Source organism: Lampris incognitus, chromosome 17 (genome assembly GCF_029633865.1).
Source record: "Lampris incognitus isolate fLamInc1 chromosome 17, fLamInc1.hap2, whole genome shotgun sequence".
NCBI lineage: Eukaryota > Metazoa > Chordata > Actinopteri > Lampriformes > Lampridae > Lampris > Lampris incognitus.
Genome location: NC_079227.1, coordinates 694,812 through 722,563, shown reverse-complemented (window position 1 = coordinate 722,563; position 27,752 = coordinate 694,812). Strand labels below are relative to the sequence as shown.

The 27,752-nt window shown below is 47.3% G+C and overlaps 1 protein-coding gene across 1 annotated transcript in view; it reads right to left on the bottom strand.

The window, feature by feature from the left end:
• LOC130127369 (zinc transporter ZIP11-like) overlaps positions 1-27,212 on the bottom strand; it is a 181,724-nt gene extending 154,512 nt beyond the window's left edge. The window contains exon 1 of the mRNA XM_056296994.1: positions 27,199-27,212. The gene's annotated coding sequence lies outside the window, so the exon portion shown is untranslated. The remainder of the gene's footprint in view (positions 1-27,198) is intronic.
• Positions 27,213-27,752: the final 540 nt, after the last annotated feature.

Below are 27,752 nucleotides of genomic sequence, written 5' to 3'. Positions count from 1 at the left end.
GGGGACAGAGCCGGAGCCTGGGCAGGGGCCGAGGCAGGGCCAGGGGCCTGAGAAGGGGGGCGTCCACGCCGCGAGGGCAGGGCCAGTTCAACCGGCCCACCCAGGTCCAAATGGGCAGGCTTGAGACGGTTCACCGAGACCCACTCCGGCTTGCCCCCCATGTCCACCACAAAGTTCTTAGGCTCCACTTCCAGGACACAGAAGGGCCCGTCGTAGGGGGGCTGCAGGGGGGTATGGTGGCTGTCGTGGCGGATGAATACGTACCTGGCTGACAGTAGATCCTTGGGGACATAGGAGTGAGGGAGGCAGTGATGAGATGTAGGGATCGGAGCGAAAGCGTTGGCACTGTCCCGGGCCACAGCCCGATGAGAAGCTGCTGACCAGGGGGCCACAGCGTCCAGAAGAAAATCACCTGGGACACGCAACGGCTGGCTGTAAACCAGCTCGGCAGACGAGGACTGGAGGTCTTCCTTGGGGGCAGAGCGAAGGCGAGCATGACCCACGGGAGGCGATCAACCCAGTTGCTGTCCGTGAGGTTGGCAAGAAGAGCGGCCTTCATAGAGCGATGAAACCGCTCACAAAGTCCGTTGCCCTGCGGGTTGTATGCTGTGGTGCAGTGGAGCTTCACCCCCTGCCCCCCGTGCCTGCAGTCCAGAGCTCTGACGTGAACTGCAGGCCCCTGTCAGAGGTGAGGTCAGCCGGCGTGCCAAAATGGGCCACCCAGGACCCGATGAACGCCCGGGCCACCTCAGTAGACGTGGTCGATGACAGGGGAACAGCTTCCGGCCACCTGGTGGTCCTGTCCATCATGGTGAGAAGGTGAGTGAACACGTGGGATCGGGGTAGGGGGCCCACTAGGTCCACATTCACATGGTCAAAACGCCTCTCGGGCACCAGGAATGGCACCAAGGGAGCTTTGGTGTGACGGTGTACTTTGGAATGCTGGCATGCCACTTAGGAGTCAGCCCAGGCCTTGACGTCCCTCCTGAGACCGGGCCAGACGAACTTGGCCCCCACCAGCTTAGTGGACGCCTTCACAACCAGGTGGGAAAGGCCATGGATAATGTCAAAAACACGGTGGGCACCATGGGGCGGTGGCTGGCCCGTGGAAACGTCGCAGAGGAGCGTGGCGTTGGCGCTGTCAAACACCACATCCTCCAACCGCAGTGCCGTAGCTGCCGTCCGATAGGCCTGGGTGTCCGCGTCAGCGGCTTGGTCTGCAGCCATGGCAGCGTAATCGAATCCCAAGTGAAAAGACCCTGCCACCGCCCAGGAGAGGCAGTCAGCAACCAAGTTGTCCTTGCCAGCCACGTGCCAGATGTCCGTCATAAACTCCAAGATGGCAGAGAGCTGACGCTGTTGGTGCCCGGACCACGGCTCGGAGGTTGGCCATGGCAAAAGTCAGCAGCTTGTGGTCGACGAAGGCAGTGAAACAACGGCCTTCCAACAAGAACCTGAAGTGTCGGGAGGCGAGGAAGAGACCCAGGAGCTCCCGGTCGAAGGTGCTGTATTTCCGCGCGTTGTCCTTAAGCTGTTTGCTAAAGAAGGCAAGGGGCTGCCAGGCACCTCCCACCCACTGCTCGCACACCGCCCCAACCGCATAGTCAGAGGCGTCGGTCGTGAGGGCAATCGGGGCAGTGGGGGACAGGTGCGCCAGCAAAGTGGCATTGGCCAGCGCAGCCTTGGCGTCGTCGAAAGCTACGTCCATCCCCAGGGACCAGTCTACCTCGTCCTTGGCTTCCTTGCCCCGCAGGGCCTCGTACAAGGGCCGCATGCGGTGAGCTGCGAGGGGAATAAACCTATTATAAAAGTTCACCATGCCCAAGAACTCATGCAGGGACTTCACAGTGCGGGGGCGTGGAAAACTGGCGACGGTGTCCACTCTGGCAGGAAGCGGAACAGCTCCTTGCAGGGAGATGCGGTGGCCAAGGAAGTCGATGGATGACAGGCCAAACTGGCACTTGGCTGGGTTGACTGAGTCCATGTGCACTGAGCCGCTCGAACAACTGCTGGAGCTGCGTCAGGTGCTCCTCCGCGGTTGCGCTGGCCACGAGAATGTCATCCAAGTAAACAAACAAGAACGACATATCCCGTAGCACAGAGTCCATCAGCCGCTGGAACGTCTGTGTTGCCCCCTTGAGACCGAAGGGCATCCGCAGGAACTCGAAGAGTCCAAATGGCGTGACAACCGCTGTCTTGGGCACGTCCCGAGGGTGGACCGGTACCTGGTGGTAGCCCCGCACCAAATCTACTTTGGAAAAGATGGTGGCCCCCACCAGGTGGGCGGAGAAATCCTGTATGTGCGGGACGGGGTACCAGTCAGGGGTTGTGGCGTTGTTCAGGCGACAAAAATCGCCGCAGGGACGCCAACCGCCGTCAGCTTTAGAAACCATGTGCAAGGGAGAGGCCCACGGGCTGTCCGAGCGGCGCACAATGTCGAGGCGTTCCATGGTGGCAAACTCCTCCCTGGTGATCGCGAGCTTAGCAGAGTCAAGGCGCCGAGCACGTGCATAGACCGGGGTGCCTTTGGTGGCAATATGGTGCTCCACGCCATGGTTAGCCACCTCTGACGAGAACGTGGGTGTGGTGAGATCAGGGAACTCTGCGAGCAGTCGTTGATACGTATCTCCGGCGGCGAGCATGTTTGACAGGCCGAGCGTCCCTGCACCTCCCAGTGTGCACGGGTATGTAGCGAAAGAGACAGCATCGATCAAGCGACAATTCGTAACATCCACCAGCAGCCTGAAGGCGCACAGGAGGGGAACCGACACTGCGGCCATAACAAAGTCCCAGCCGAAACGCCGCCCGCCAAAACACACCTCCACATACCTGGTGCCGTAGGTACGTATGGGCGTTCGCGGCATCCATCCGGGGGCCTTGACCGCTGGCCATGGTGTTCGCGGCCGATGCAGGCAGGATGCTACGCTGAGCGCCCGACTCGACCAGCAGCCGCCGGCCAGATAAGGCGTCCTTGATAAACAACAGCCTGCTGTTCTCGCCGGCGCTCATAACCCTGGCGTTTCCCTGGATGCTGAAGCTGCATGGCGGGCGACACTGCTTGGCCTTGGCACCAAACCTGTTGTGATAATAACACAACCCGCTGTCACACTGGCGGCGGGCAGCCACCGCAGCCGCGGTGCCCGCTGCATCCTCCAGCGGCAGGGCGAGGTCTGGGTGGGGAGCATCGCATGAACGAACTGCTGCCGATTGGCGAGGAAAATCCTGTCCACTGCTGCACCCAGAGTGCGGTAGTCTTTGGTGGAGGAGAGGGGGGAGCCGGCTAGCGCTGTGCGCACAGGCGCTGGGAGCTGCCGTAGAAAAATATGGGTGAAAATGAAGGAGGGGTCTGCCAAGCCCAAAACGGCCAACATCTTCTCCAGCAGCTCAGAAGGTTTGCTATCGCCGAGTCCGTTGAGTGACAACAGGCGACCCGCCTTCTCCATCTCCGACAGCTGGAAGAGCTGCAAAAGGAAGCCGTGAGTGGGCCGTATTTCCCCACAGCCGGGGGGCTTCCAGTAGCCCCCATAGCTTGGGCTGTGGTCCGGGCATCCAACGCCACCACCACATGGAAATACCTCGTACCGTCCCGCGTTATTCCTCCCAGCTCGAACTGGGCTTCAGTGTGCTAAAACCATGGCCGGGGACTGTGCTGCCAAAACTCGGGCAACTTCACCGTCGCTGCTGAGATGCTAGCGCTAACATGAGCCGTACCGTTAGCATCACTCGGAGCCAGAGCGGTGTCGTCATCGCTTTGGGTTGACATGTTCGTTGTCAACGTGCGGGGTCACCAATGTGGGAGTGCAGGAATGAGGAGACGGAGAGATCAAGTTGAGTCAATTCCGTTTACTCGCCACACAAAACAACACCGATAAAGCACAATCTCTCCTGGCAACCAGCCAACCAACCGCTAGGCTGCTGCAAACATGGCTCCACCCCGGAAACCCTAAGCAGTGCCTACGTCTGCACTCTGAACGTCTGCCTTAAAGGAGCAGCAGCCCCTGGTGAATTTACTCTCAACTGTGTATCACCACAACATAGTATTATTATGTATTATATAACATTATATAATAAATGATATATAACATGTAATATGTATATGTATGTGCGTATGCATGTATGTATGTGTGTATATGTGTGTGTGTATGTGTATGGATATGTATATGTATGTATTTGTATGTTTATATAATAATCCATATATATACACATCAACAGTACCTTATTTTGATTGTTTAACATTATGAATTGTAATTTGATATACTGAAAATATAAATGTTATGTAAATAATTTGTTCATCTCGTTGGAAACAGAAAAGACCTGTACTATTAATTCGGTTGCATTAGTTGAAATTCTTAAACATGGCGTCCCTAACAGTGTCAATGTGGAATATCCAGGGCCTGAGTTCATCTTTGTTCGGTTTAAAAAGTAAAACCCTGGAATTCCAACAAAACATTGAAAACATAGACATAATTATTCTTGAAGAAACCTGGTGTAGATCAGACGCACTCATCCATTGCCCCTCAGGCTACCATACAATTATAATTTATTCTATAAAAAATCCCACAAATAACAAGGGAAGAGACTCAGGGGGTATCACCTTTTGGTATAAATCTGATTTGGAAAACTACATCTTACCAGTAAAAAAAAGAAACTACCCATATCTGGCTTAAAATTAAGAAGGAGATCATTGACTCCAGCCAAGATACCCATTTATGTGCCCTACACATCCCCGCCTCTGATTCTCCCTACTTCAATGAGGAGATCTTTCCCTGTCTCCACAATGAAATCAACCACTTCCAGGGCCAGGGGAAGGTGTTGATTTGTGGAGACCTAAACGCAAGAACAGGCCATATGCCTGACTCTACTACGGACAAAGGTAACAGTCACATATTTGGTCACAATTATCTCACAAATATAGTTCACTACCCAAGAAAATGCTTTGACACGCAGGTCAACAGAAAGGGGAAATGCCTAATAGCTCTCTGTCAGAGTCTGGGTGTGTACATTGTTAATGGTAGAATGAGAGGGGACCCTCTTGGACAGCACATCTACAGGTCAACTCTAATAGATCTCTGTCAGAGTCTGGGTGTGTACATTGTTAATGGTAGAATGAGAGGGGACCCTCTTGGACAGTACACCTACAGGTCACCTCTAATAGATCTCTGTCAGAGTCTGGGTGTGTACATTGTTAATGGTAGAATGAGAGGGGACCCTCTTGGACAGCACATCTACAGGTCAACTCTAATAGATCTCTGTCAGAGTCTGGGTCTGTACATTGTTAATGGTAGAATGAGAGGGGACCCTCTTGGACAGTACATCTACAGGTCAACTCTAATAGATCTCTGTCAGAGTCTGGGTGTGTACATTGTTAATGGTAGAATGAGAGGGGACTCTCTTGGACAGTACACCTACAGGTCACCTCTAATAGATCTCTCTCAGAGTCTGGGTCTGTACATTGTTAATGGTAGAATGAGAGGGGACTCTCTTGGACAGTACACCTACAGGTCACCTCTAATAGATCTCTGTCAGAGTCTGGGTGTGTACATTGTTAATGGTAGAATGAGAGGGGACCCTCTTGGACAGCACATCTACAGGTCAACTCTAATAGATCTCTGTCAGAGTCTGGGTCTGTACATTGTTAATGGTAGAATGAGAGGGGACTCTCTTGGACAGTACACCTACAGGTCACCTCTAATAGATCTCTGTCAGAGTCTGGGTGTGTACATTGTTAATGGTAGAATGAGAGGGGACCCTCTTGGACAGTACATCTACAGGTCACCTCTAATAGATCTCTGTCAGAGTCTGGGTGTGTACATTGTTAATGGTAGAATGAGAGGGGACTCTCTTGGACAGTACACCTACAGGTCACCTCTAATAGATCTCTGTCAGAGTCTGGGTGTGTACATTGTTAATGGTAGAATGAGAGGGGACTCTCTTGGACAGTACACCTACAGGTCACCTCTAATAGATCTCTGTCAGAGTCTGGGTCTGTACATTGTTAATGGTAGAATGAGAGGGGACTCTCTTGGACAGTACACCTACAGGTCACCTCTAATAGATCTCTCTCAGAGTCTGGGTCTGTGCATTGTTAATGGTAGAATGAGAGGGGACCCTCTTGGACAGTACATCTACAGGTCACCTCTAATAGATCTCTGTCAGAGTCTGGGTCTGTACATTGTTAATGGTAGAATGAGAGGGGACTCTCTTGGACAGTACACCTACAGGTCACCTCTAATAGATCTCTGTCAGAGTCTGGGTCTGTACATTGTTAATGGTAGAATGAGAGGGGACTCTCTTGGACAGTACACCTACAGGTCACCTCTAATAGATCTCTCTCAGAGTCTGGGTCTGTGCATTGTTAATGGTAGAATGAGAGGGGACTCTCTTGGACAGTACACCTACAGGTCACCTCTAATAGATCTCTGTCAGAGTCTGGGTGTGTACATTGTTAATGGTAGAATGAGAGGGGACTCTCTTGGACAGTACACCTACAGGTCACCTCTAATAGATCTCTCTCAGAGTCTGGGTCTGTGCATTGTTAATGGTAGAATGAGAGGGGACCCTCTTGGACAGTACATCTACAGGTCACCTCTAATAGATCTCTCTCAGAGTCTGGGTCTGTACATTGTTAATGGTAGAATGAGAGGGGACCCTCTTGGACAGTACATCTACAGGTCACCTCTAATAGATCTCTGTCAGAGTCTGGGTCTGTACATTGTTAATGGTAGAATGAGAGGGGACCCTCTTGGACAGTACATCTACAGGTCACCTCTAATAGATCTCTGTCAGAGTCTGGGTGTGTACATTGTTAATGGTAGAATGAGAGGGGACCCTCTTGGACAGTACATCTACAGGTCACCTCTAATAGATCTCTGTCAGAGTCTGGGTCTGTACATTGTTAATGGTAGAATGAGAGGGGACTCTCTTGGACAGTACACCTACAGGTCACCTCTAATAGATCTCTGTCAGAGTCTGGGTCTGTACATTGTTAATGGTAGAATGAGAGGGGACTCTCTTGGACAGTACACCTACAGGTCACCTCTAATAGATCTCTGTCAGAGTCTGGGTCTGTACATTGTTAATGGTAGAATGAGAGGGGACCCTCTTGGACAGTACATCTACAGGTCACCTCTAATAGATCTCTGTCAGAGTCTGGGTGTGTACATTGTTAATGGTAGAATGAGAGGGGACTCTCTTGGACAGTACACCTACAGGTCACCTATAATAGATCTCTGTCAGAGTCTGGGTCTGTACATTGTTAATGGTAGAATGAGAGGGGACTCTTTTGGACAGTACATCTACAGGTCACCTCTAATAGATCTCTGTCAGAGTCTGGGTGTGTACATTGTTAATGGTAGAATGAGAGGGGACTCTCTTGGACAGTACACCTACAGGTCACCTCTAATAGATCTCTGTCAGAGTCTGGGTCTGTACATTGTTAATGGTAGAATGAGAGGGGACCCTCTTGGACAGTACATCTACAGGTCACCTCTAATAGATCTCTGTCAGAGTCTGGGTGTGTACATTGTTAATGGTAGAATGAGAGGGGACTCTCTTGGACAGTACACCTACAGGTCCCCTCTAATAGATCTCTGTCAGAGTCTGGGTGTGTACATTGTTAATGGTAGAATGAGAGGGGACCCTCTTGGACAGTACACCTACAGGTCACCTCTAATAGATCTCTGTCAGAGTCTGGGTGTGTACATTGTTAATGGTAGAATGAGAGGGGACCCTCTTGGACAGTACACCTACAGGTCACCTCTAATAGATCTCTGTCAGAGTCTGGGTCTGTACATTGTTAATGGTAGAATGAGAGGGGACTCTCTTGGACAGTACACCTACAGGTCACCTATAATAGATCTCTGTCAGAGTCTGGGTCTGTACATTGTTAATGGTAGAATGAGAGGGGACTCTCTTGGACAGTACATCTACAGGTCACCTCTAATAGATCTCTGTCAGAGTCTGGGTGTGTACATTGTTTTTTTTTTTCTAAAATTTATTTCTGATTTTTCCCTTTTTTCTCCCAATTTAGTGGCCAATTGATCCCTATTTTAATTCAAACACCCACCCTCATATTGCATGCGTTCGCCAACTGCATCTCTCCGGCCAGCAGTCTCGAAGGAAAGCGCCTCCCCACTTTCGTGACAAGGCGAATCCAAGCCGAACCACTGTTTTTCCGACACACACAGAGACACATTCACATGACGAACACAAGCCGACTCCGCCCCCCTCCCGAAGACAGCGTTGCCAATGATTGCTGCTTCGTCGAGTCCGGCCATAGTCGGATCTGACGAGACCGGGGCGCGAACCCCAGTCCCCAGTGGGCAACTGCATCGACACCAAGCCGATGCTTAGACCGCTACGCCACCGCGGACAACTGGGTGTGTACATTGTTAATGGTAGAATGAGAGGGGACCCTCTTGGACAGTACACCTACAGGTCACCTCTAATAGATCTCTGTCAGAGTCTGGGTGTGTATATTGTTAATGGTAGAATGAGAGGGGACCCTCTTGGACAGTACACCTACAGGTCACCTCTAATAGATCTGTGTCAGAGTCTGGGTGTGTACATTGTTAATGGTAGAATGAGAGGGGACCCTCTTGGACAGTACACCTACAGGTCACCTCTAATAGATCTGTGTCAGAGTCTGGGTCTGTACATTGTTAATGGTAGAATGAGAGGGGACTCTCCTGGACAGTACACCTACAGGTCACCTCTAATAGATCTCTCTCAGAGTCTGGGTGTGTACATTGTTAATGGTAGAATGAGAGGGGACCCTCTTGGACAGTACACCTACAGGTCACCTCTAATAGATCTGTGTCAGAGTCTGGGTGTGTACATTGTTAATGGTAGAATGAGAGGGGACTCTCTTGGACAGTACACCTACAGGTCACCTCTAATAGATCTCTGTCAGAGTCTGGGTCTGTACATTGTTAATGGTAGAATGAGAGGGGACCCTCTTGGACAGTACACCTACAGGTCACCTCTAATAGATCTCTGTCAGAGTCTGGGTCTGTACATTGTTAATGGTAGAATGAGAGGGGGCTCTCTTGGACAGTACACCTACAGGTCACCTCTAATAGATCTCTGTCAGAGTCTGGGTCTGTACATTGTTAATGGTAGAATGAGAGGGGACCCTCTTGGACAGCACACCTACAGGTCACTTCTAATAGATCTCTCTCAGAGTCTGGGTGTGTATATTGTTAATGGTAGAATGAGAGGGGACCCTCTTGGACAGTACACCTACAGGTCACCTCTAATAGATCTGTGTCAGAGTCTGGGTGTGTACATTGTTAATGGTAGAATGAGAGGGGACTCTCCTGGACAGTACACCTACAGGTCACCTCTAATAGATCTCTCTCAGAGTCTGGGTCTGTACATTGTTAATGGTAGAATGAGAGGGGACTCTCTTGGACAGTACACCTACAGGTCACCTCTAATAGATCTCTGTCAGAGTCTGGGTGTGTACATTGTTAATGGTAGAATGAGAGGGGACCCTCTTGGACAGTACACCTACAGGTCACCTCTAATAGATCTCTGTCAGAGTCTGGGTCTGTACATTGTTAATGGTAGAATGAGAGGGGACCCTCTTGGACAGTACACCTACAGGTCACCTCTAATAGATCTCTGTCAGAGTCTGGGTCTGTACATTGTTAATGGTAGAATGAGAGGGGACCCTCTTGGACAGTACACCTACAGGTCACCTCTAATAGATCTCTGTCAGAGTCTGGGTCTGTACATTGTTAATGGTAGAATGAGAGGGGACTCTCTTGGACAGTACACCTACAGGTCACCTCTAATAGATCTCTGTCAGAGTCTGGGTCTGTACATTGTTAATGGTAGAATGAGAGGGGACCCTCTTGGACAGTACACCTACAGGTCACCTCTAATAGATCTCTGTCAGAGTCTGGGTGTGTACATTGTTAATGGTAGAATGAGAGGGGACTCTCTTGGACAGTACACCTACAGGTCACCTCTAATAGATCTCTGTCAGAGTCTGGGTGTGTACATTGTTAATGGTAGAATGAGAGGGGACCCTCTTGGACAGTACACCTACAGGTCACCTCTAATAGATCTCTGTCAGAGTCTGGGTGTGTACATTGTTAATGGTAGAATGAGAGGGGACTCTCTTGGACAGTACATCTACAGGTCACCTCTTATAGATCTCTGTCAGAGTCTGGGTCTGTACATTGTTAATGGTAGAATGAGAGGGGGCTCTCTTGGACAGTACACCTACAGGTCACCTCTAATAGATCTCTGTCAGAGTCTGGGTCTGTACATTGTTAATGGTAGAATGAGAGGGGACTCTCTTGGACAGTACACCTACAGGTCACCTCTAATAGATCTCTGTCAGAGTCTGGGTCTGTACATTGTTAATGGTAGAATGAGAGGGGACTCTCTTGGACAGTACACCTACAGGTCACCTCTAATAGATCTCTGTCAGAGTCTGGGTCTGTACATTGTTAATGGTAGAATGAGAGGGGACCCTCTTGGACAGTACACCTACAGGTCACCTCTAATAGATCTCTCTCAGAGTCTGGGTCTGTATATTGTTAATGGTAGAATGAGAGGGGACCCTCTTGGACAGTACACCTACAGGTCACCTCTAATAGATCTCTGTCAGAGTCTGGGTCTGTACATTGTTAATGGTAGAATGAGAGGGGACCCTCTTGGACAGTACACCTACAGGTCACCTCTAATAGATCTCTGTCAGAGTCTGGGTGTGTACATTGTTAATGGTAGAATGAGAGGGGACCCTCTTGGACAGCACACCTACAGGTCACCTCTAATAGATCTCTGTCAGAGTCTGGGTCTGTACATTGTTAATGGTAGAATGAGAGGGGACTCTTTTGGACAGTACACCTACAGGTCACCTCTAATAGATCTCTGTCAGAGTCTGGGTGTGTACATTGTTAATGGTAGAATGAGAGGGGACCCTCTTGGACAGCACACCTACAGGTCACCTCTAATAGATCTCTGTCAGAGTCTGGGACTGTACATTGTTAATGGTAGAATGAGAGGGGACTCTTTTGGACAGTACATCTACAGGTCACCTCTTATAGATCTCTGTCAGAGTCTGGGTGTGTACATTGTTAATGGTAGAATGAGAGGGGACCCTCTTGGACAGTACACCTACAGGTCACCTCTAATAGATCTCTGTCAGAGTCTGGGTCAGTACATTGTTAATGGTAGAATGAGAGGGGACCCTCTTGGACAGCACACCTACAGGTCACCTCTAATAGATCTCTGTCAGAGTCTGGGTCTGTACATTGTTAATGGTAGAATGAGAGGGGACTCTCTTGGACAGTACACCTACAGGTCACCTCTAATAGATCTCTGTCAGAGTCTGGGTCTGTACATTGTTAATGGTAGAATGAGAGGGGACCCTCTTGGACAGTACACCTACAGGTCACCTCTAATAGATCTCTGTCAGAGTCTGGGTGTGTACATTGTTAATGGTAGAATGAGAGGGGACTCTCTTGGACAGTACATCTACAGGTCACCTCTTATAGATCTCTGTCAGAGTCTGGGTCTGTACATTGTTAATGGTAGAATGAGAGGGGGCTCTCTTGGACAGTACACCTACAGGTCACCTCTAATAGATCTCTGTCAGAGTCTGGGTCTGTACATTGTTAATGGTAGAATGAGAGGGGACTCTCTTGGACAGTACACCTACAGGTCACCTCTAATAGATCTCTGTCAGAGTCTGGGTCTGTACATTGTTAATGGTAGAATGAGAGGGGACTCTCTTGGACAGTACACCTACAGGTCACCTCTAATAGATCTCTGTCAGAGTCTGGGTCTGTACATTGTTAATGGTAGAATGAGAGGGGACCCTCTTGGACAGTACACCTACAGGTCACCTCTAATAGATCTCTCTCAGAGTCTGGGTCTGTATATTGTTAATGGTAGAATGAGAGGGGACCCTCTTGGACAGTACACCTACAGGTCACCTCTAATAGATCTCTGTCAGAGTCTGGGTCTGTACATTGTTAATGGTAGAATGAGAGGGGACCCTCTTGGACAGTACACCTACAGGTCACCTCTAATAGATCTCTGTCAGAGTCTGGGTGTGTACATTGTTAATGGTAGAATGAGAGGGGACCCTCTTGGACAGCACACCTACAGGTCACCTCTAATAGATCTCTGTCAGAGTCTGGGTCTGTACATTGTTAATGGTAGAATGAGAGGGGACTCTTTTGGACAGTACACCTACAGGTCACCTCTAATAGATCTCTGTCAGAGTCTGGGTGTGTACATTGTTAATGGTAGAATGAGAGGGGACCCTCTTGGACAGCACACCTACAGGTCACCTCTAATAGATCTCTGTCAGAGTCTGGGTCTGTACATTGTTAATGGTAGAATGAGAGGGGACTCTTTTGGACAGTACATCTACAGGTCACCTCTTATAGATCTCTGTCAGAGTCTGGGTCTGTACATTGTTAATGGTAGAATGAGAGGGGACTCTCTTGGACAGTACATCTACAGGTCACCTCTTATAGATCTCTGTCAGAGTCTGGGTGTGTACATTGTTAATGGTAGAATGAGAGGGGACCCTCTTGGACAGTACACCTACAGGTCACCTCTAATAGATCTCTGTCAGAGTCTGGGTCTGTACATTGTTAATGGTAGAATGAGAGGGGACTCTCTTGGACAGTACACCTACAGGTCACCTCTAATAGATCTCTGTCAGAGTCTGGGTCTGTACATTGTTGATGGTAGAATGAGAGGGGACTCTCTTGGACAGTACACCTACAGGTCACCTCTAATAGATCTGTGTCAGAGTCTGGGTCTGTACATTGTTAATGGTAGAATGAGAGGGGACCCTCTTGGACAGTACACCTACAGGTCACCTCTAATAGATCTCTCTCAGAGTCTGGGTCTGTACATTGTTAATGGTAGAATGAGAGGGGACCCTCTTGGACAGTACATCTACAGGTCACCTCTAATAGATCTGTGTCAGAGTCTGGGTCTGTACATTGTTAATGGTAGAATGAGAGGGGACCCTCTTGGACAGTACACCTACAGGTCACCTCTAATAGATCTCTGTCAGAGTCTGGGTCTGTACATTGTTAATGGTAGAATGAGAGGGGACCCTCTTGGACAGTACACCTACAGCTCACCTCTAATAGATCTCTCTCAGAGTCTGGGTCTGTACATTGTTAATGGTAGAATGAGAGGGGACTCTCTTGGACAGTACATCTACAGGTCACCTCTAATAGATCTCTGTCAGAGTCTGGGTCTGTACATTGTTAATGGTAGAATGAGAGGGGACCCTCTTGGACAGTACACCTACAGGTCACCTCTAATAGATCTCTGTCAGAGTCTGGGTGTGTACATTGTTAATGGTAGAATGAGAGGGGACCCTCTTGGACAGCACACCTACAGGTCACCTCTAATAGATCTCTGTCAGAGTCTGGGTCTGTACATTGTTAATGGTAGAATGAGAGGGGACTCTTTTGGACAGTACACCTACAGGTCACCTCTAATAGATCTCTGTCAGAGTCTGGGTGTGTACATTGTTAATGGTAGAATGAGAGGGGACCCTCTTGGACAGCACACCTACAGGTCACCTCTAATAGATCTCTGTCAGAGTCTGGGTCTGTACATTGTTAATGGTAGAATGAGAGGGGACTCTTTTGGACAGTACATCTACAGGTCACCTCTTATAGATCTCTGTCAGAGTCTGGGTGTGTACATTGTTAATGGTAGAATGAGAGGGGACCCTCTTGGACAGTACACCTACAGGTCACCTCTAATAGATCTCTGTCAGAGTCTGGGTCTGTACATTGTTAATGGTAGAATGAGAGGGGACTCTCTTGGACAGTACACCTACAGGTCACCTCTAATAGATCTCTGTCAGAGTCTGGGTCTGTACATTGTTGATGGTAGAATGAGAGGGGACTCTCTTGGACAGTACACCTACAGGTCACCTCTAATAGATCTGTGTCAGAGTCTGGGTCTGTACATTGTTAATGGTAGAATGAGAGGGGACCCTCTTGGACAGTACACCTACAGGTCACCTCTAATAGATCTCTCTCAGAGTCTGGGTCTGTACATTGTTAATGGTAGAATGAGAGGGGACCCTCTTGGACAGTACATCTACAGGTCACCTCTAATAGATCTGTGTCAGAGTCTGGGTCTGTACATTGTTAATGGTAGAATGAGAGGGGACCCTCTTGGACAGTACACCTACAGGTCACCTCTAATAGCTCTCTGTCAGAGTCTGGGTCTGTACATTGTTAATGGTAGAATGAGAGGGGACCCTCTTGGACAGTACACCTACAGCTCACCTCTAATAGATCTCTCTCAGAGTCTGGGTCTGTACATTGTTAATGGTAGAATGAGAGGGGACTCTCTTGGACAGTACATCTACAGGTCACCTCTAATAGATCTCTGTCAGAGTCTGGGTCTGTACATTGTTAATGGTAGAATGAGAGGGGACTCTCTTGGACAGTACATCTACAGGTCACCTCTAATAGATCTCTGTCAGAGTCTGGGTCTGTATATTGTTAATGGTAGAATGAGAGGGGACTCTCTTGGACAGTACACCTACAGGTCACCTCTAATAGATCTCTGTCAGAGTCTGGGTCTCTATATTGTTAATGGTAGAATGAGAGGGGACCCTCTTGGACAGTACATCTACAGGTCACCTCTAATAGATCTCTGTCAGAGTCTGGGTCTGTACATTGTTAATGGTAGAATGAGAGGGGACCCTCTTGGACAGTACATCTACAGGTCACCTCTAATAGATCTCTGTCAGAGTCTGGGTGTGTACATTGTTAATGGTAGAATGAGAGGGGACTCTCTTGGACAGTACACCTACAGGTCACCTCTAATAGATCTGTGTCAGAGTCTGGGTCTGTACATTGTTAATGGTAGAATGAGAGGGGACTCTCTTGGACAGTACACCTACAGGTCACCTCTAATAGATCTCTGTCAGAGTCTGGGTCTGTACATTGTTAATGGTAGAATGAGAGGGGACTCTCCTGGACAGTACACCTACAGGTCACCTCTAATAGATCTCTGTCAGAGTCTGGGTGTGTACATTGTTAATGGTAGAATGAGAGGGGACCCTCTTGGACAGTACACCTACAGGTCACCTCTAATAGATCTCTGTCAGAGTCTGGGTGTGTACATTGTTAATGGTAGAATGAGAGGGGACTCTCTTGGACAGCACACCTACAGGTCACCTCTAATAGATCTCTGTCAGAGTCTGGGTCTGTACATTGTTAATGGTAGAATGAGAGGGGACTCTCCTGGACAGTACATCTACAGGTCACCTCTAATAGATCTCTGTCAGAGTCTGGGTCTGTACATTGTTAATGGTAGAATGAGAGGGGACTCTCTTGGACAGTACATCTACAGGTCACCTCTAATAGATCTCTGTCAGAGTCTGGGTCTGTACATTGTTAATGGTAGAATGAGAGGGGACTCTCTTGGACAGTACACCTACAGGTCACCTCTAATAGATCTCTGTCAGAGTCTGGGTCTGTACATTGTTAATGGTAGAATGAGAGGGGACTCTCTTGGACAGTACACCTACAGGTCACCTCTAATAGATCTCTGTCAGAGTCTGGGTCTGTACATTGTTAATGGTAGAATGAGAGGGGACCCTCTTGGACAGTACATCTACAGGTCACCTCTAATAGATCTCTGTCAGAGTCTGGGTGTGTACATTGTTAATGGTAGAATGAGAGGGGACCCTCTTGGACAGTACACCTACAGGTCACCTCTAATAGATCTCTGTCAGAGTCTGGGTGTGTACATTGTTAATGGTAGAATGAGAGGGGACTCTTTTGGACAGTACATCTACAGGTCACCTCTTATAGATCTCTGTCAGAGTCTGGGTGTGTACATTGTTAATGGTAGAATGAGAGGGGACCCTCTTGGACAGTACACCTACAGGTCACCTCTAATAGATCTCTGTCAGAGTCTGGGTCTGTACATTGTTAATGGTAGAATGAGAGGGGACCCTCTTGGACAGTACACCTACAGGTCACCTCTAATAGATCTCTGTCAGAGTCTGGGTGTGTACATTGTTAATGGTAGAATGAGAGGGGACCCTCTTGGACAGTACACCTACAGGTCACCTCTAATAGATCTCTGTCAGAGTCTGGGTCTGTACATTGTTAATGGTAGAATGAGAGGGGACTCTCTTGGACAGTACACCTACAGGTCACCTCTAATAGATCTCTGTCAGAGTCTGGGTCTGTACATTGTTGATGGTAGAATGAGAGGGGACTCTCTTGGACAGTACACCTACAGGTCACCTCTAATAGATCTGTGTCAGAGTCTGGGTCTGTACATTGTTAATGGTAGAATGAGAGGGGACCCTCTTGGACAGTACACCTACAGGTCACCTCTAATAGATCTCTCTCAGAGTCTGGGTCTGTACATTGTTAATGGTAGAATGAGAGGGGACCCTCTTGGACAGTACATCTACAGGTCACCTCTAATAGATCTGTGTCAGAGTCTGGGTCTGTACATTGTTAATGGTAGAATGAGAGGGGACCCTCTTGGACAGTACACCTACAGGTCACCTCTAATAGCTCTCTGTCAGAGTCTGGGTCTGTACATTGTTAATGGTAGAATGAGAGGGGACCCTCTTGGACAGTACACCTACAGCTCACCTCTAATAGATCTCTCTCAGAGTCTGGGTCTGTACATTGTTAATGGTAGAATGAGAGGGGACTCTCTTGGACAGTACATCTACAGGTCACCTCTAATAGATCTCTGTCAGAGTCTGGGTCTGTACATTGTTAATGGTAGAATGAGAGGGGACTCTCTTGGACAGTACATCTACAGGTCACCTCTAATAGATCTCTGTCAGAGTCTGGGTCTGTATATTGTTAATGGTAGAATGAGAGGGGACTCTCTTGGACAGTACACCTACAGGTCACCTCTAATAGATCTCTGTCAGAGTCTGGGTCTGTATATTGTTAATGGTAGAATGAGAGGGGACCCTCTTGGACAGTACATCTACAGGTCACCTCTAATAGATCTCTGTCAGAGTCTGGGTCTGTACATTGTTAATGGTAGAATGAGAGGGGACCCTCTTGGACAGTACATCTACAGGTCACCTCTAATAGATCTCTGTCAGAGTCTGGGTCTGTACATTGTTAATGGTAGAATGAGAGGGGACTCTCTTGGACAGTACACCTACAGGTCACCTCTAATAGATCTCTGTCAGAGTCTGGGTCTGTACATTGTTAATGGTAGAATGAGAGGGGACTCTCTTGGACAGTACACCTACAGGTCACCTCTAATAGATCTCTGTCAGAGTCTGGGTGTGTACATTGTTAATGGTAGAATGAGAGGGGACTCTCCTGGACAGTACACCTACAGGTCACCTCTAATAGATCTCTGTCAGAGTCTGGGTGTGTACATTGTTAATGGTAGAATGAGAGGGGACCCTCTTGGACAGTACACCTACAGGTCACCTCTAATAGATCTCTGTCAGAGTCTGGGTCTGTACATTGTTAATGGTAGAATGAGAGGGGACTCTCTTGGACAGTACACCTACAGGTCACCTCTAATAGATCTCTGTCAGAGTCTGGGTCTGTACATTGTTAATGGTAGAATGAGAGGGGACCCTCTTGGACAGTACATCTACAGGTCACCTCTAATAGATCTCTGTCAGAGTCTGGGTGTGTACATTGTTAATGGTAGAATGAGAGGGGACCCTCTTGGACAGTACACCTACAGGTCACCTCTAATAGATCTCTGTCAGAGTCTGGGTGTGTACATTGTTAATGGTAGAATGAGAGGGGACTCTTTTGGACAGTACATCTACAGGTCACCTCTTATAGATCTCTGTCAGAGTCTGGGTGTGTACATTGTTAATGGTAGAATGAGAGGGGACCCTCTTGGACAGTACACCTACAGGTCACCTCTAATAGATCTCTGTCAGAGTCTGGGTCTGTACATTGTTAATGGTAGAATGAGAGGGGACCCTCTTGGACAGTACACCTACAGGTCACCTCTAATAGATCTCTGTCAGAGTCTGGGTGTGTACATTGTTAATGGTAGAATGAGAGGGGACCCTCTTGGACAGTACATCTACAGGTCACCTCTAATAGATCTCTGTCAGAGTCTGGGTGTGTACATTGTTAATGGTAGAATGAGAGGGGACCCTCTTGGACAGTACATCTACAGGTCACCTCTAATAGATCTCTGTCAGAGTCTGGGTGTGTACATTGTTAATGGTAGAATGAGAGGGGACCCTCTTGGACAGTACACCTACAGGTCACCTCTAATAGATCTCTGTCAGAGTCTGGGTCTGTACATTGTTAATGGTAGAATGAGAGGGGACTCTCTTGGACAGTACACCTACAGGTCACCTCTAATAGATCTCTGTCAGAGTCTGGGTCTGTACATTGTTGATGGTAGAATGAGAGGGGACTCTCTTGGACAGTACACCTACAGGTCACCTCTAATAGATCTGTGTCAGAGTCTGGGTCTGTACATTGTTAATGGTAGAATGAGAGGGGACCCTCTTGGACAGTACACCTACAGGTCACCTCTAATAGATCTCTCTCAGAGTCTGGGTCTGTACATTGTTAATGGTAGAATGAGAGGGGACCCTCTTGGACAGTACATCTACAGGTCACCTCTAATAGATCTGTGTCAGAGTCTGGGTCTGTACATTGTTAATGGTAGAATGAGAGGGGACCCTCTTGGACAGTACACCTACAGGTCACCTCTAATAGCTCTCTGTCAGAGTCTGGGTCTGTACATTGTTAATGGTAGAATGAGAGGGGACCCTCTTGGACAGTACACCTACAGCTCACCTCTAATAGATCTCTCTCAGAGTCTGGGTCTGTACATTGTTAATGGTAGAATGAGAGGGGACTCTCTTGGACAGTACATCTACAGGTCACCTCTAATAGATCTCTGTCAGAGTCTGGGTCTGTACATTGTTAATGGTAGAATGAGAGGGGACTCTCTTGGACAGTACATCTACAGGTCACCTCTAATAGATCTCTGTCAGAGTCTGGGTCTGTATATTGTTAATGGTAGAATGAGAGGGGACTCTCTTGGACAGTACACCTACAGGTCACCTCTAATAGATCTCTGTCAGAGTCTGGGTCTCTATATTGTTAATGGTAGAATGAGAGGGGACCCTCTTGGACAGTACATCTACAGGTCACCTCTAATAGATCTCTGTCAGAGTCTGGGTCTGTACATTGTTAATGGTAGAATGAGAGGGGACCCTCTTGGACAGTACATCTACAGGTCACCTCTAATAGATCTCTGTCAGAGTCTGGGTGTGTACATTGTTAATGGTAGAATGAGAGGGGACTCTCTTGGACAGTACACCTACAGGTCACCTCTAATAGATCTGTGTCAGAGTCTGGGTCTGTACATTGTTAATGGTAGAATGAGAGGGGACTCTCTTGGACAGTACACCTACAGGTCACCTCTAATAGATCTCTGTCAGAGTCTGGGTCTGTACATTGTTAATGGTAGAATGAGAGGGGACTCTCCTGGACAGTACACCTACAGGTCACCTCTAATAGATCTCTGTCAGAGTCTGGGTGTGTACATTGTTAATGGTAGAATGAGAGGGGACCCTCTTGGACAGTACACCTACAGGTCACCTCTAATAGATCTCTGTCAGAGTCTGGGTGTGTACATTGTTAATGGTAGAATGAGAGGGGACTCTCTTGGACAGCACACCTACAGGTCACCTCTAATAGATCTCTGTCAGAGTCTGGGTCTGTACATTGTTAATGGTAGAATGAGAGGGGACTCTCCTGGACAGTACATCTACAGGTCACCTCTAATAGATCTCTGTCAGAGTCTGGGTCTGTACATTGTTAATGGTAGAATGAGAGGGGACTCTCTTGGACAGTACATCTACAGGTCACCTCTAATAGATCTCTGTCAGAGTCTGGGTCTGTACATTGTTAATGGTAGAATGAGAGGGGACTCTCTTGGACAGTACACCTACAGGTCACCTCTAATAGATCTCTGTCAGAGTCTGGGTCTGTACATTGTTAATGGTAGAATGAGAGGGGACTCTCTTGGACAGTACACCTACAGGTCACCTCTAATAGATCTCTGTCAGAGTCTGGGTCTGTACATTGTTAATGGTAGAATGAGAGGGGACCCTCTTGGACAGTACATCTACAGGTCACCTCTAATAGATCTCTGTCAGAGTCTGGGTGTGTACATTGTTAATGGTAGAATGAGAGGGGACCCTCTTGGACAGTACACCTACAGGTCACCTCTAATAGATCTCTGTCAGAGTCTGGGTGTGTACATTGTTAATGGTAGAATGAGAGGGGACTCTTTTGGACAGTACATCTACAGGTCACCTCTTATAGATCTCTGTCAGAGTCTGGGTGTGTACATTGTTAATGGTAGAATGAGAGGGGACCCTCTTGGACAGTACACCTACAGGTCACCTCTAATAGATCTCTGTCAGAGTCTGGGTCTGTACATTGTTAATGGTAGAATGAGAGGGGACCCTCTTGGACAGTACACCTACAGGTCACCTCTAATAGATCTCTGTCAGAGTCTGGGTGTGTACATTGTTAATGGTAGAATGAGAGGGGACCCTCTTGGACAGTACACCTACAGGTCACCTCTAATAGATCTCTGTCAGAGTCTGGGTCTGTACATTGTTAATGGTAGAATGAGAGGGGACTCTCTTGGACAGTACACCTACAGGTCACCTCTAATAGATCTCTGTCAGAGTCTGGGTCTGTACATTGTTGATGGTAGAATGAGAGGGGACTCTCTTGGACAGTACACCTACAGGTCACCTCTAATAGATCTGTGTCAGAGTCTGGGTCTGTACATTGTTAATGGTAGAATGAGAGGGGACCCTCTTGGACAGTACACCTACAGGTCACCTCTAATAGATCTCTCTCAGAGTCTGGGTCTGTACATTGTTAATGGTAGAATGAGAGGGGACCCTCTTGGACAGTACATCTACAGGTCACCTCTAATAGATCTGTGTCAGAGTCTGGGTCTGTACATTGTTAATGGTAGAATGAGAGGGGACCCTCTTGGACAGTACACCTACAGGTCACCTCTAATAGCTCTCTGTCAGAGTCTGGGTCTGTACATTGTTAATGGTAGAATGAGAGGGGACCCTCTTGGACAGTACACCTACAGCTCACCTCTAATAGATCTCTCTCAGAGTCTGGGTCTGTACATTGTTAATGGTAGAATGAGAGGGGACTCTCTTGGACAGTACATCTACAGGTCACCTCTAATAGATCTCTGTCAGAGTCTGGGTCTGTACATTGTTAATGGTAGAATGAGAGGGGACTCTCTTGGACAGTACATCTACAGGTCACCTCTAATAGATCTCTGTCAGAGTCTGGGTCTGTATATTGTTAATGGTAGAATGAGAGGGGACTCTCTTGGACAGTACACCTACAGGTCACCTCTAATAGATCTCTGTCAGAGTCTGGGTCTGTATATTGTTAATGGTAGAATGAGAGGGGACCCTCTTGGACAGTACATCTACAGGTCACCTCTAATAGATCTCTGTCAGAGTCTGGGTCTGTACATTGTTAATGGTAGAATGAGAGGGGACCCTCTTGGACAGTACATCTACAGGTCACCTCTAATAGATCTCTGTCAGAGTCTGGGTGTGTACATTGTTAATGGTAGAATGAGAGGGGACTCTCTTGGACAGTACACCTACAGGTCACCTCTAATAGATCTCTGTCAGAGTCTGGGTGTGTACATTGTTAATGGTAGAATGAGAGGGGACTCTCCTGGACAGTACACCTACAGGTCACCTCTAATAGATCTCTGTCAGAGTCTGGGTGTGTACATTGTTAATGGTAGAATGAGAGGGGACCCTCTTGGACAGTACACCTACAGGTCACCTCTAATAGATCTCTGTCAGAGTCTGGGTCTGTACATTGTTAATGGTAGAATGAGAGGGGACTCTCTTGGACAGTACACCTACAGGTCACCTCTAATAGATCTCTGTCAGAGTCTGGGTCTGTACATTGTTAATGGTAGAATGAGAGGGGACCCTCTTGGACAGTACATCTACAGGTCACCTCTAATAGATCTCTGTCAGAGTCTGGGTGTGTACATTGTTAATGGTAGAATGAGAGGGGACCCTCTTGGACAGTACACCTACAGGTCACCTCTAATAGATCTCTGTCAGAGTCTGGGTGTGTACATTGTTAATGGTAGAATGAGAGGGGACTCTTTTGGACAGTACATCTACAGGTCACCTCTTATAGATCTCTGTCAGAGTCTGGGTGTGTACATTGTTAATGGTAGAATGAGAGGGGACCCTCTTGGACAGTACACCTACAGGTCACCTCTAATAGATCTCTGTCAGAGTCTGGGTCTGTACATTGTTAATGGTAGAATGAGAGGGGACCCTCTTGGACAGTACACCTACAGGTCACCTCTAATAGATCTCTGTCAGAGTCTGGGTGTGTACATTGTTAATGGTAGAATGAGAGGGGACCCTCTTGGACAGTACATCTACAGGTCACCTCTAATAGATCTCTGTCAGAGTCTGGGTGTGTACATTGTTAATGGTAGAATGAGAGGGGACCCTCTTGGACAGTACATCTACAGGTCACCTCTAATAGATCTCTGTCAGAGTCTGGGTGTGTACATTGTTAATGGTAGAATGAGAGGGGACCCTCTTGGACAGTACACCTACAGGTCACCTCTAATAGATCTCTGTCAGAGTCTGGGTCTGTACATTGTTAATGGTAGAATGAGAGGGGACTCTCTTGGACAGTACACCTACAGGTCACCTCTAATAGATCTCTGTCAGAGTCTGGGTCTGTACATTGTTGATGGTAGAATGAGAGGGGACTCTCTTGGACAGTACACCTACAGGTCACCTCTAATAGATCTGTGTCAGAGTCTGGGTCTGTACATTGTTAATGGTAGAATGAGAGGGGACCCTCTTGGACAGTACACCTACAGGTCACCTCTAATAGATCTCTCTCAGAGTCTGGGTCTGTACATTGTTAATGGTAGAATGAGAGGGGACCCTCTTGGACAGTACATCTACAGGTCACCTCTAATAGATCTGTGTCAGAGTCTGGGTCTGTACATTGTTAATGGTAGAATGAGAGGGGACCCTCTTGGACAGTACACCTACAGGTCACCTCTAATAGCTCTCTGTCAGAGTCTGGGTCTGTACATTGTTAATGGTAGAATGAGAGGGGACCCTCTTGGACAGTACACCTACAGCTCACCTCTAATAGATCTCTCTCAGAGTCTGGGTCTGTACATTGTTAATGGTAGAATGAGAGGGGACTCTCTTGGACAGTACATCTACAGGTCACCTCTAATAGATCTCTGTCAGAGTCTGGGTCTGTACATTGTTAATGGTAGAATGAGAGGGGACTCTCTTGGACAGTACATCTACAGGTCACCTCTAATAGATCTCTGTCAGAGTCTGGGTCTGTATATTGTTAATGGTAGAATGAGAGGGGACTCTCTTGGACAGTACACCTACAGGTCACCTCTAATAGATCTCTGTCAGAGTCTGGGTCTGTATATTGTTAATGGTAGAATGAGAGGGGACCCTCTTGGACAGTACATCTACAGGTCACCTCTAATAGATCTCTGTCAGAGTCTGGGTCTGTACATTGTTAATGGTAGAATGAGAGGGGACCCTCTTGGACAGTACATCTACAGGTCACCTCTAATAGATCTCTGTCAGAGTCTGGGTCTGTACATTGTTAATGGTAGAATGAGAGGGGACTCTCTTGGACAGTACACCTACAGGTCACCTCTAATAGATCTCTGTCAGAGTCTGGGTCTGTACATTGTTAATGGTAGAATGAGAGGGGACTCTCCTGGACAGTACACCTACAGGTCACCTCTAATAGATCTCTGTCAGAGTCTGGGTGTGTACATTGTTAATGGTAGAATGAGAGGGGACCCTCTTGGACAGTACACCTACAGGTCACCTCTAATAGATCTCTGTCAGAGTCTGGGTCTGTACATTGTTAATGGTAGAATGAGAGGGGACTCTCTTGGACAGTACACCTACAGGTCACCTCTAATAGATCTCTGTCAGAGTCTGGGTCTGTACATTGTTAATGGTAGAATGAGAGGGGACCCTCTTGGACAGTACATCTACAGGTCACCTCTAATAGATCTCTGTCAGAGTCTGGGTGTGTACATTGTTAATGGTAGAATGAGAGGGGACCCTCTTGGACAGTACACCTACAGGTCACCTCTAATAGATCTCTCTCAGAGTCTGGGTCTGTACATTGTTAATGGTAGAATGAGAGGGGACCCTCTTGGACAGTACACCTACAGGTCACCTCTAATAGATCTCTCTCAGAGTCTGGGTCTGTACATTGTTAATAGTAGAATGAGAGGGCTCTCCTGGACAGCACACCTACAGGTCACCTCTGGGCTGCAGCACTGATGATTATGTAATCACAGACTTGGATCCATTGTCTTTCAGAGCCTTTACAGTCAAGCCACTAACACCTCTGTCAGATCACAGCCAAACTACTGTGTATCTTAACAAGGCAGAAACATCTAACACAACAACTAAACCCAGTAAGCTGTACAATGTCAACAAACAATACAGACGGGCCCAAAACAGCACAGAAGAATATCAGAAAGCAATTCCAGAACCTAAAATTCAGTCACTTATAGACACTTATCTTGTTCAAACCTACCTTTACAATAAAGAAGGAGTACGTCTGGCTGTACACAATATAAATGAAATATTTGACCAACTGGCCTCTATATCCAATTTGAAGACCTCCAGACCCAAATCTAAAATATACACATAGAAAAATGGTTTGATTTTGAATGCAAAAACATGAGGAAAACCTCAGAAAGTCATTAAATGAGAAACACGGACAGCCAGAGAAGCAGCACTTACGCCTTGGTTATTGTGAAGCATTGAAACAGTACAAAAACACACTCCGAATGAAGAGAGAACAGTTTACACAAAGACAATTCAAAACAGTTGAAGAATCAATTAAAACAAATCACTTGTGGGGCAACTGGAATGCACTACATGAAAAACACCACAGGGAGACACCAATCCAAGATGGAGATGCATGGAAAGACCATTTCAAGAAATTATATAGTAAAATAACAATGAACCCAGAGCAAAGTGAAATATATGAAAAGATGCTTAGCCTAGAATCAGCTATTAAAAATATCAAAACATGTTAAGACTACCAAATGACTGAAAAGAACTGAATGAGAAGTTACAGCTCTGCATGTGGAGCAGACAGAACACTCAATGAAATGTTAAAAACCACAGACACCAAATGAAGACTGGCCATAGTAAAACTGTTCAACCTGATTCTGAGTGTGGGACACGTCCCTGACATGTGGACCGAAGGACTCATCACGCCCATATTCAAGAGTGGAGACAAACTCCACCCTAACAACGACCCAGGCATTTGTGTGAACAGTCATGTGGGGGAGGTGTTTTGTAGTGGTTTGAACACACGGCTCATAGACTTCCTTATGGAGCACAAGGTCTTGAGTAAAGCCCAGACTGGATTCTGACCATGCTGCAGGACATCAGACCACATTTTCACCCTCCACCCCTTAACTGACAAACATGTCAACCAAAACAAAGAGAAACTCTTTGCCTGCTTTGTTAATTAAAAGAAAAAAGCTTCTGGTTCAGTTTGGCATGAGGGCCTATTTTATAAACTACTGGAAAGTGGTGGAGGGGGGAAACATACAGCATCATTAAATCAATGTATACAAACAATAAATGTGCTGCCAAAACTGGAAACAAACTGCAAACTTCACTCAAGGGCGCGGAGTGACCCGGGGCAACCCAATCTCCCCAACCCTCTTCACCATTTATATTAATGAACCTGCAAAGTTACTAGAACAATCTACTGCTCCTGGTCTCACTTTACATGACCCCGAAATCAAGTTCCTCCTTTACGCAGATGACCTGGTTCTGCTGTCACCAACAGAAGAGGGTCTACAGCAGAACCTGGCTCTGCTTGAAAAGTTCTGTCAGACCTGGGCCCTGGCCATTAACCCCGAAAAAACCCAAATAGTTATATTCCAGAAAAGGTCCAGATGTCAGGGAACAAAGTACAACTTCACCCCCGGAACAACTAAAATCCAACAACCAACTAACTACACACACCTAGGGTTGAAGATCAGGTCCACTGGACAGTTTAATTTGGCCCTTAATGAACTGAAAGAGAGGGCAAGAAGGGCTTTCTATGCCATCCAAATGTCAACACATGCTGACATCCCAGTTAGGACCCGACTCAAAATATTCCCATCAGTGATTGAGCCAACTGCACTATATGGCAGCGAGGTTTGGGGTCCTCTCACAAAACATGAATTCAGAAAAGGGGAAAAACATCCAATCAAAAGCCTGCATGCAGAATTTTGTAAGAGAATCCTCCAGGTCCAGAGGACGTCTCCCAACAATGCATGCAGAGCAGAATTAGGCCAATACCCTTGAATAATTCACACTGAAAAAAGTTCAGGAAACACCTAAAAATGAGTGACCCCAAATCCTGACATTATAAATCCCCCAAAAGCCAAGAGATGAACAAAGAGAAGAGTCCCCTGAGTCAACTGGTCCTGACGCTCCACAGGCTAACACTAGACCTTCTGACACCACTAATAATAACCAGCCTCAGGACGGTGACGTCATTCCTCAACACATCCCACCCAACCAACCTGTCAATCAACACAAACACAATGATGAAACCTGTTGGACCAGAACAACAAAAACCCAAAGTAAACTCCAGGGCTGTGTGGCTCTAAACAGACAGCACACCACGGCAGAACATGTGACCCCCTGACTGATAACACACCGAGAAACACCTTGACAATGTCCACACTCACACAGCACAGCCTGGCATGGAGACAGACCCACACACACAAACCCGCTGCCCAGAGACGACAGACAGGCTGTGTCTCACGGTGGTCAAGGAGTGGTGGAGACACAGCTCCACTTCCTGACCACATGTGACAAACACAAACCTGTCAGAAAAAAACAAAAGAGAGAGAGAAAGGAGAGAGAGAGAGAAAGGAGAGAGAGAGAGCAGAGCAGCTTCATCACAGACACAAGGGCATTGTGATGGACAGTTGTTCGTGTTGTGTTATGAAGAAGTGTTGTTGTAATGCAGTAAACCGGGCCATCACCACAATGTATCTACCTCGAACACACACACACACACACACACACACACACAGAGAGAGAGTTTTAAATGCCGGGTTACTTACTGCTTCCAGCGGCACCTCCAGTCTTCATGTATTTACTTCCTACTTCCCTCGACACGTGTCTATGACAGAGAGAGCCCCGCCCCTCCTGTGCCACTATTGGTCAGTCTGAACGTCAGTCATCAGTGAACGCCCCCTGACTGCGCTGTGTAATGGAGCCCACGTCGTGGGCCAGTGTTCATCATGAACGTCTTTCAGCTGACATTTGGATTATTTTCATGTCGAGAGTTTGTCAAGTTTAAATGATCATGATCAGATGTTGGGGTGACAGAATTTCTCAAGTTTAAATGATCATGATCAGATGTTGGGGTAACAGAATTTCTCAAGTTTAAATCATCATGATCAGATGTTGGGGTAACAGAATTTCTCAAGTTTAAATGATCATGATCAGATGTTGGGGTGACAGAATTTCTCAAGTTTAAATGATCATGATCAGATGTTGGGGTAACAGAATTTCTCAAGTTTAAATCATCATGATCAGATGTTGGGGTAACAGAATTTCTCAAGTTTAAATGACCATGATCAGATGTTGGGGTAACAGAATTTCTCAAGTTTAA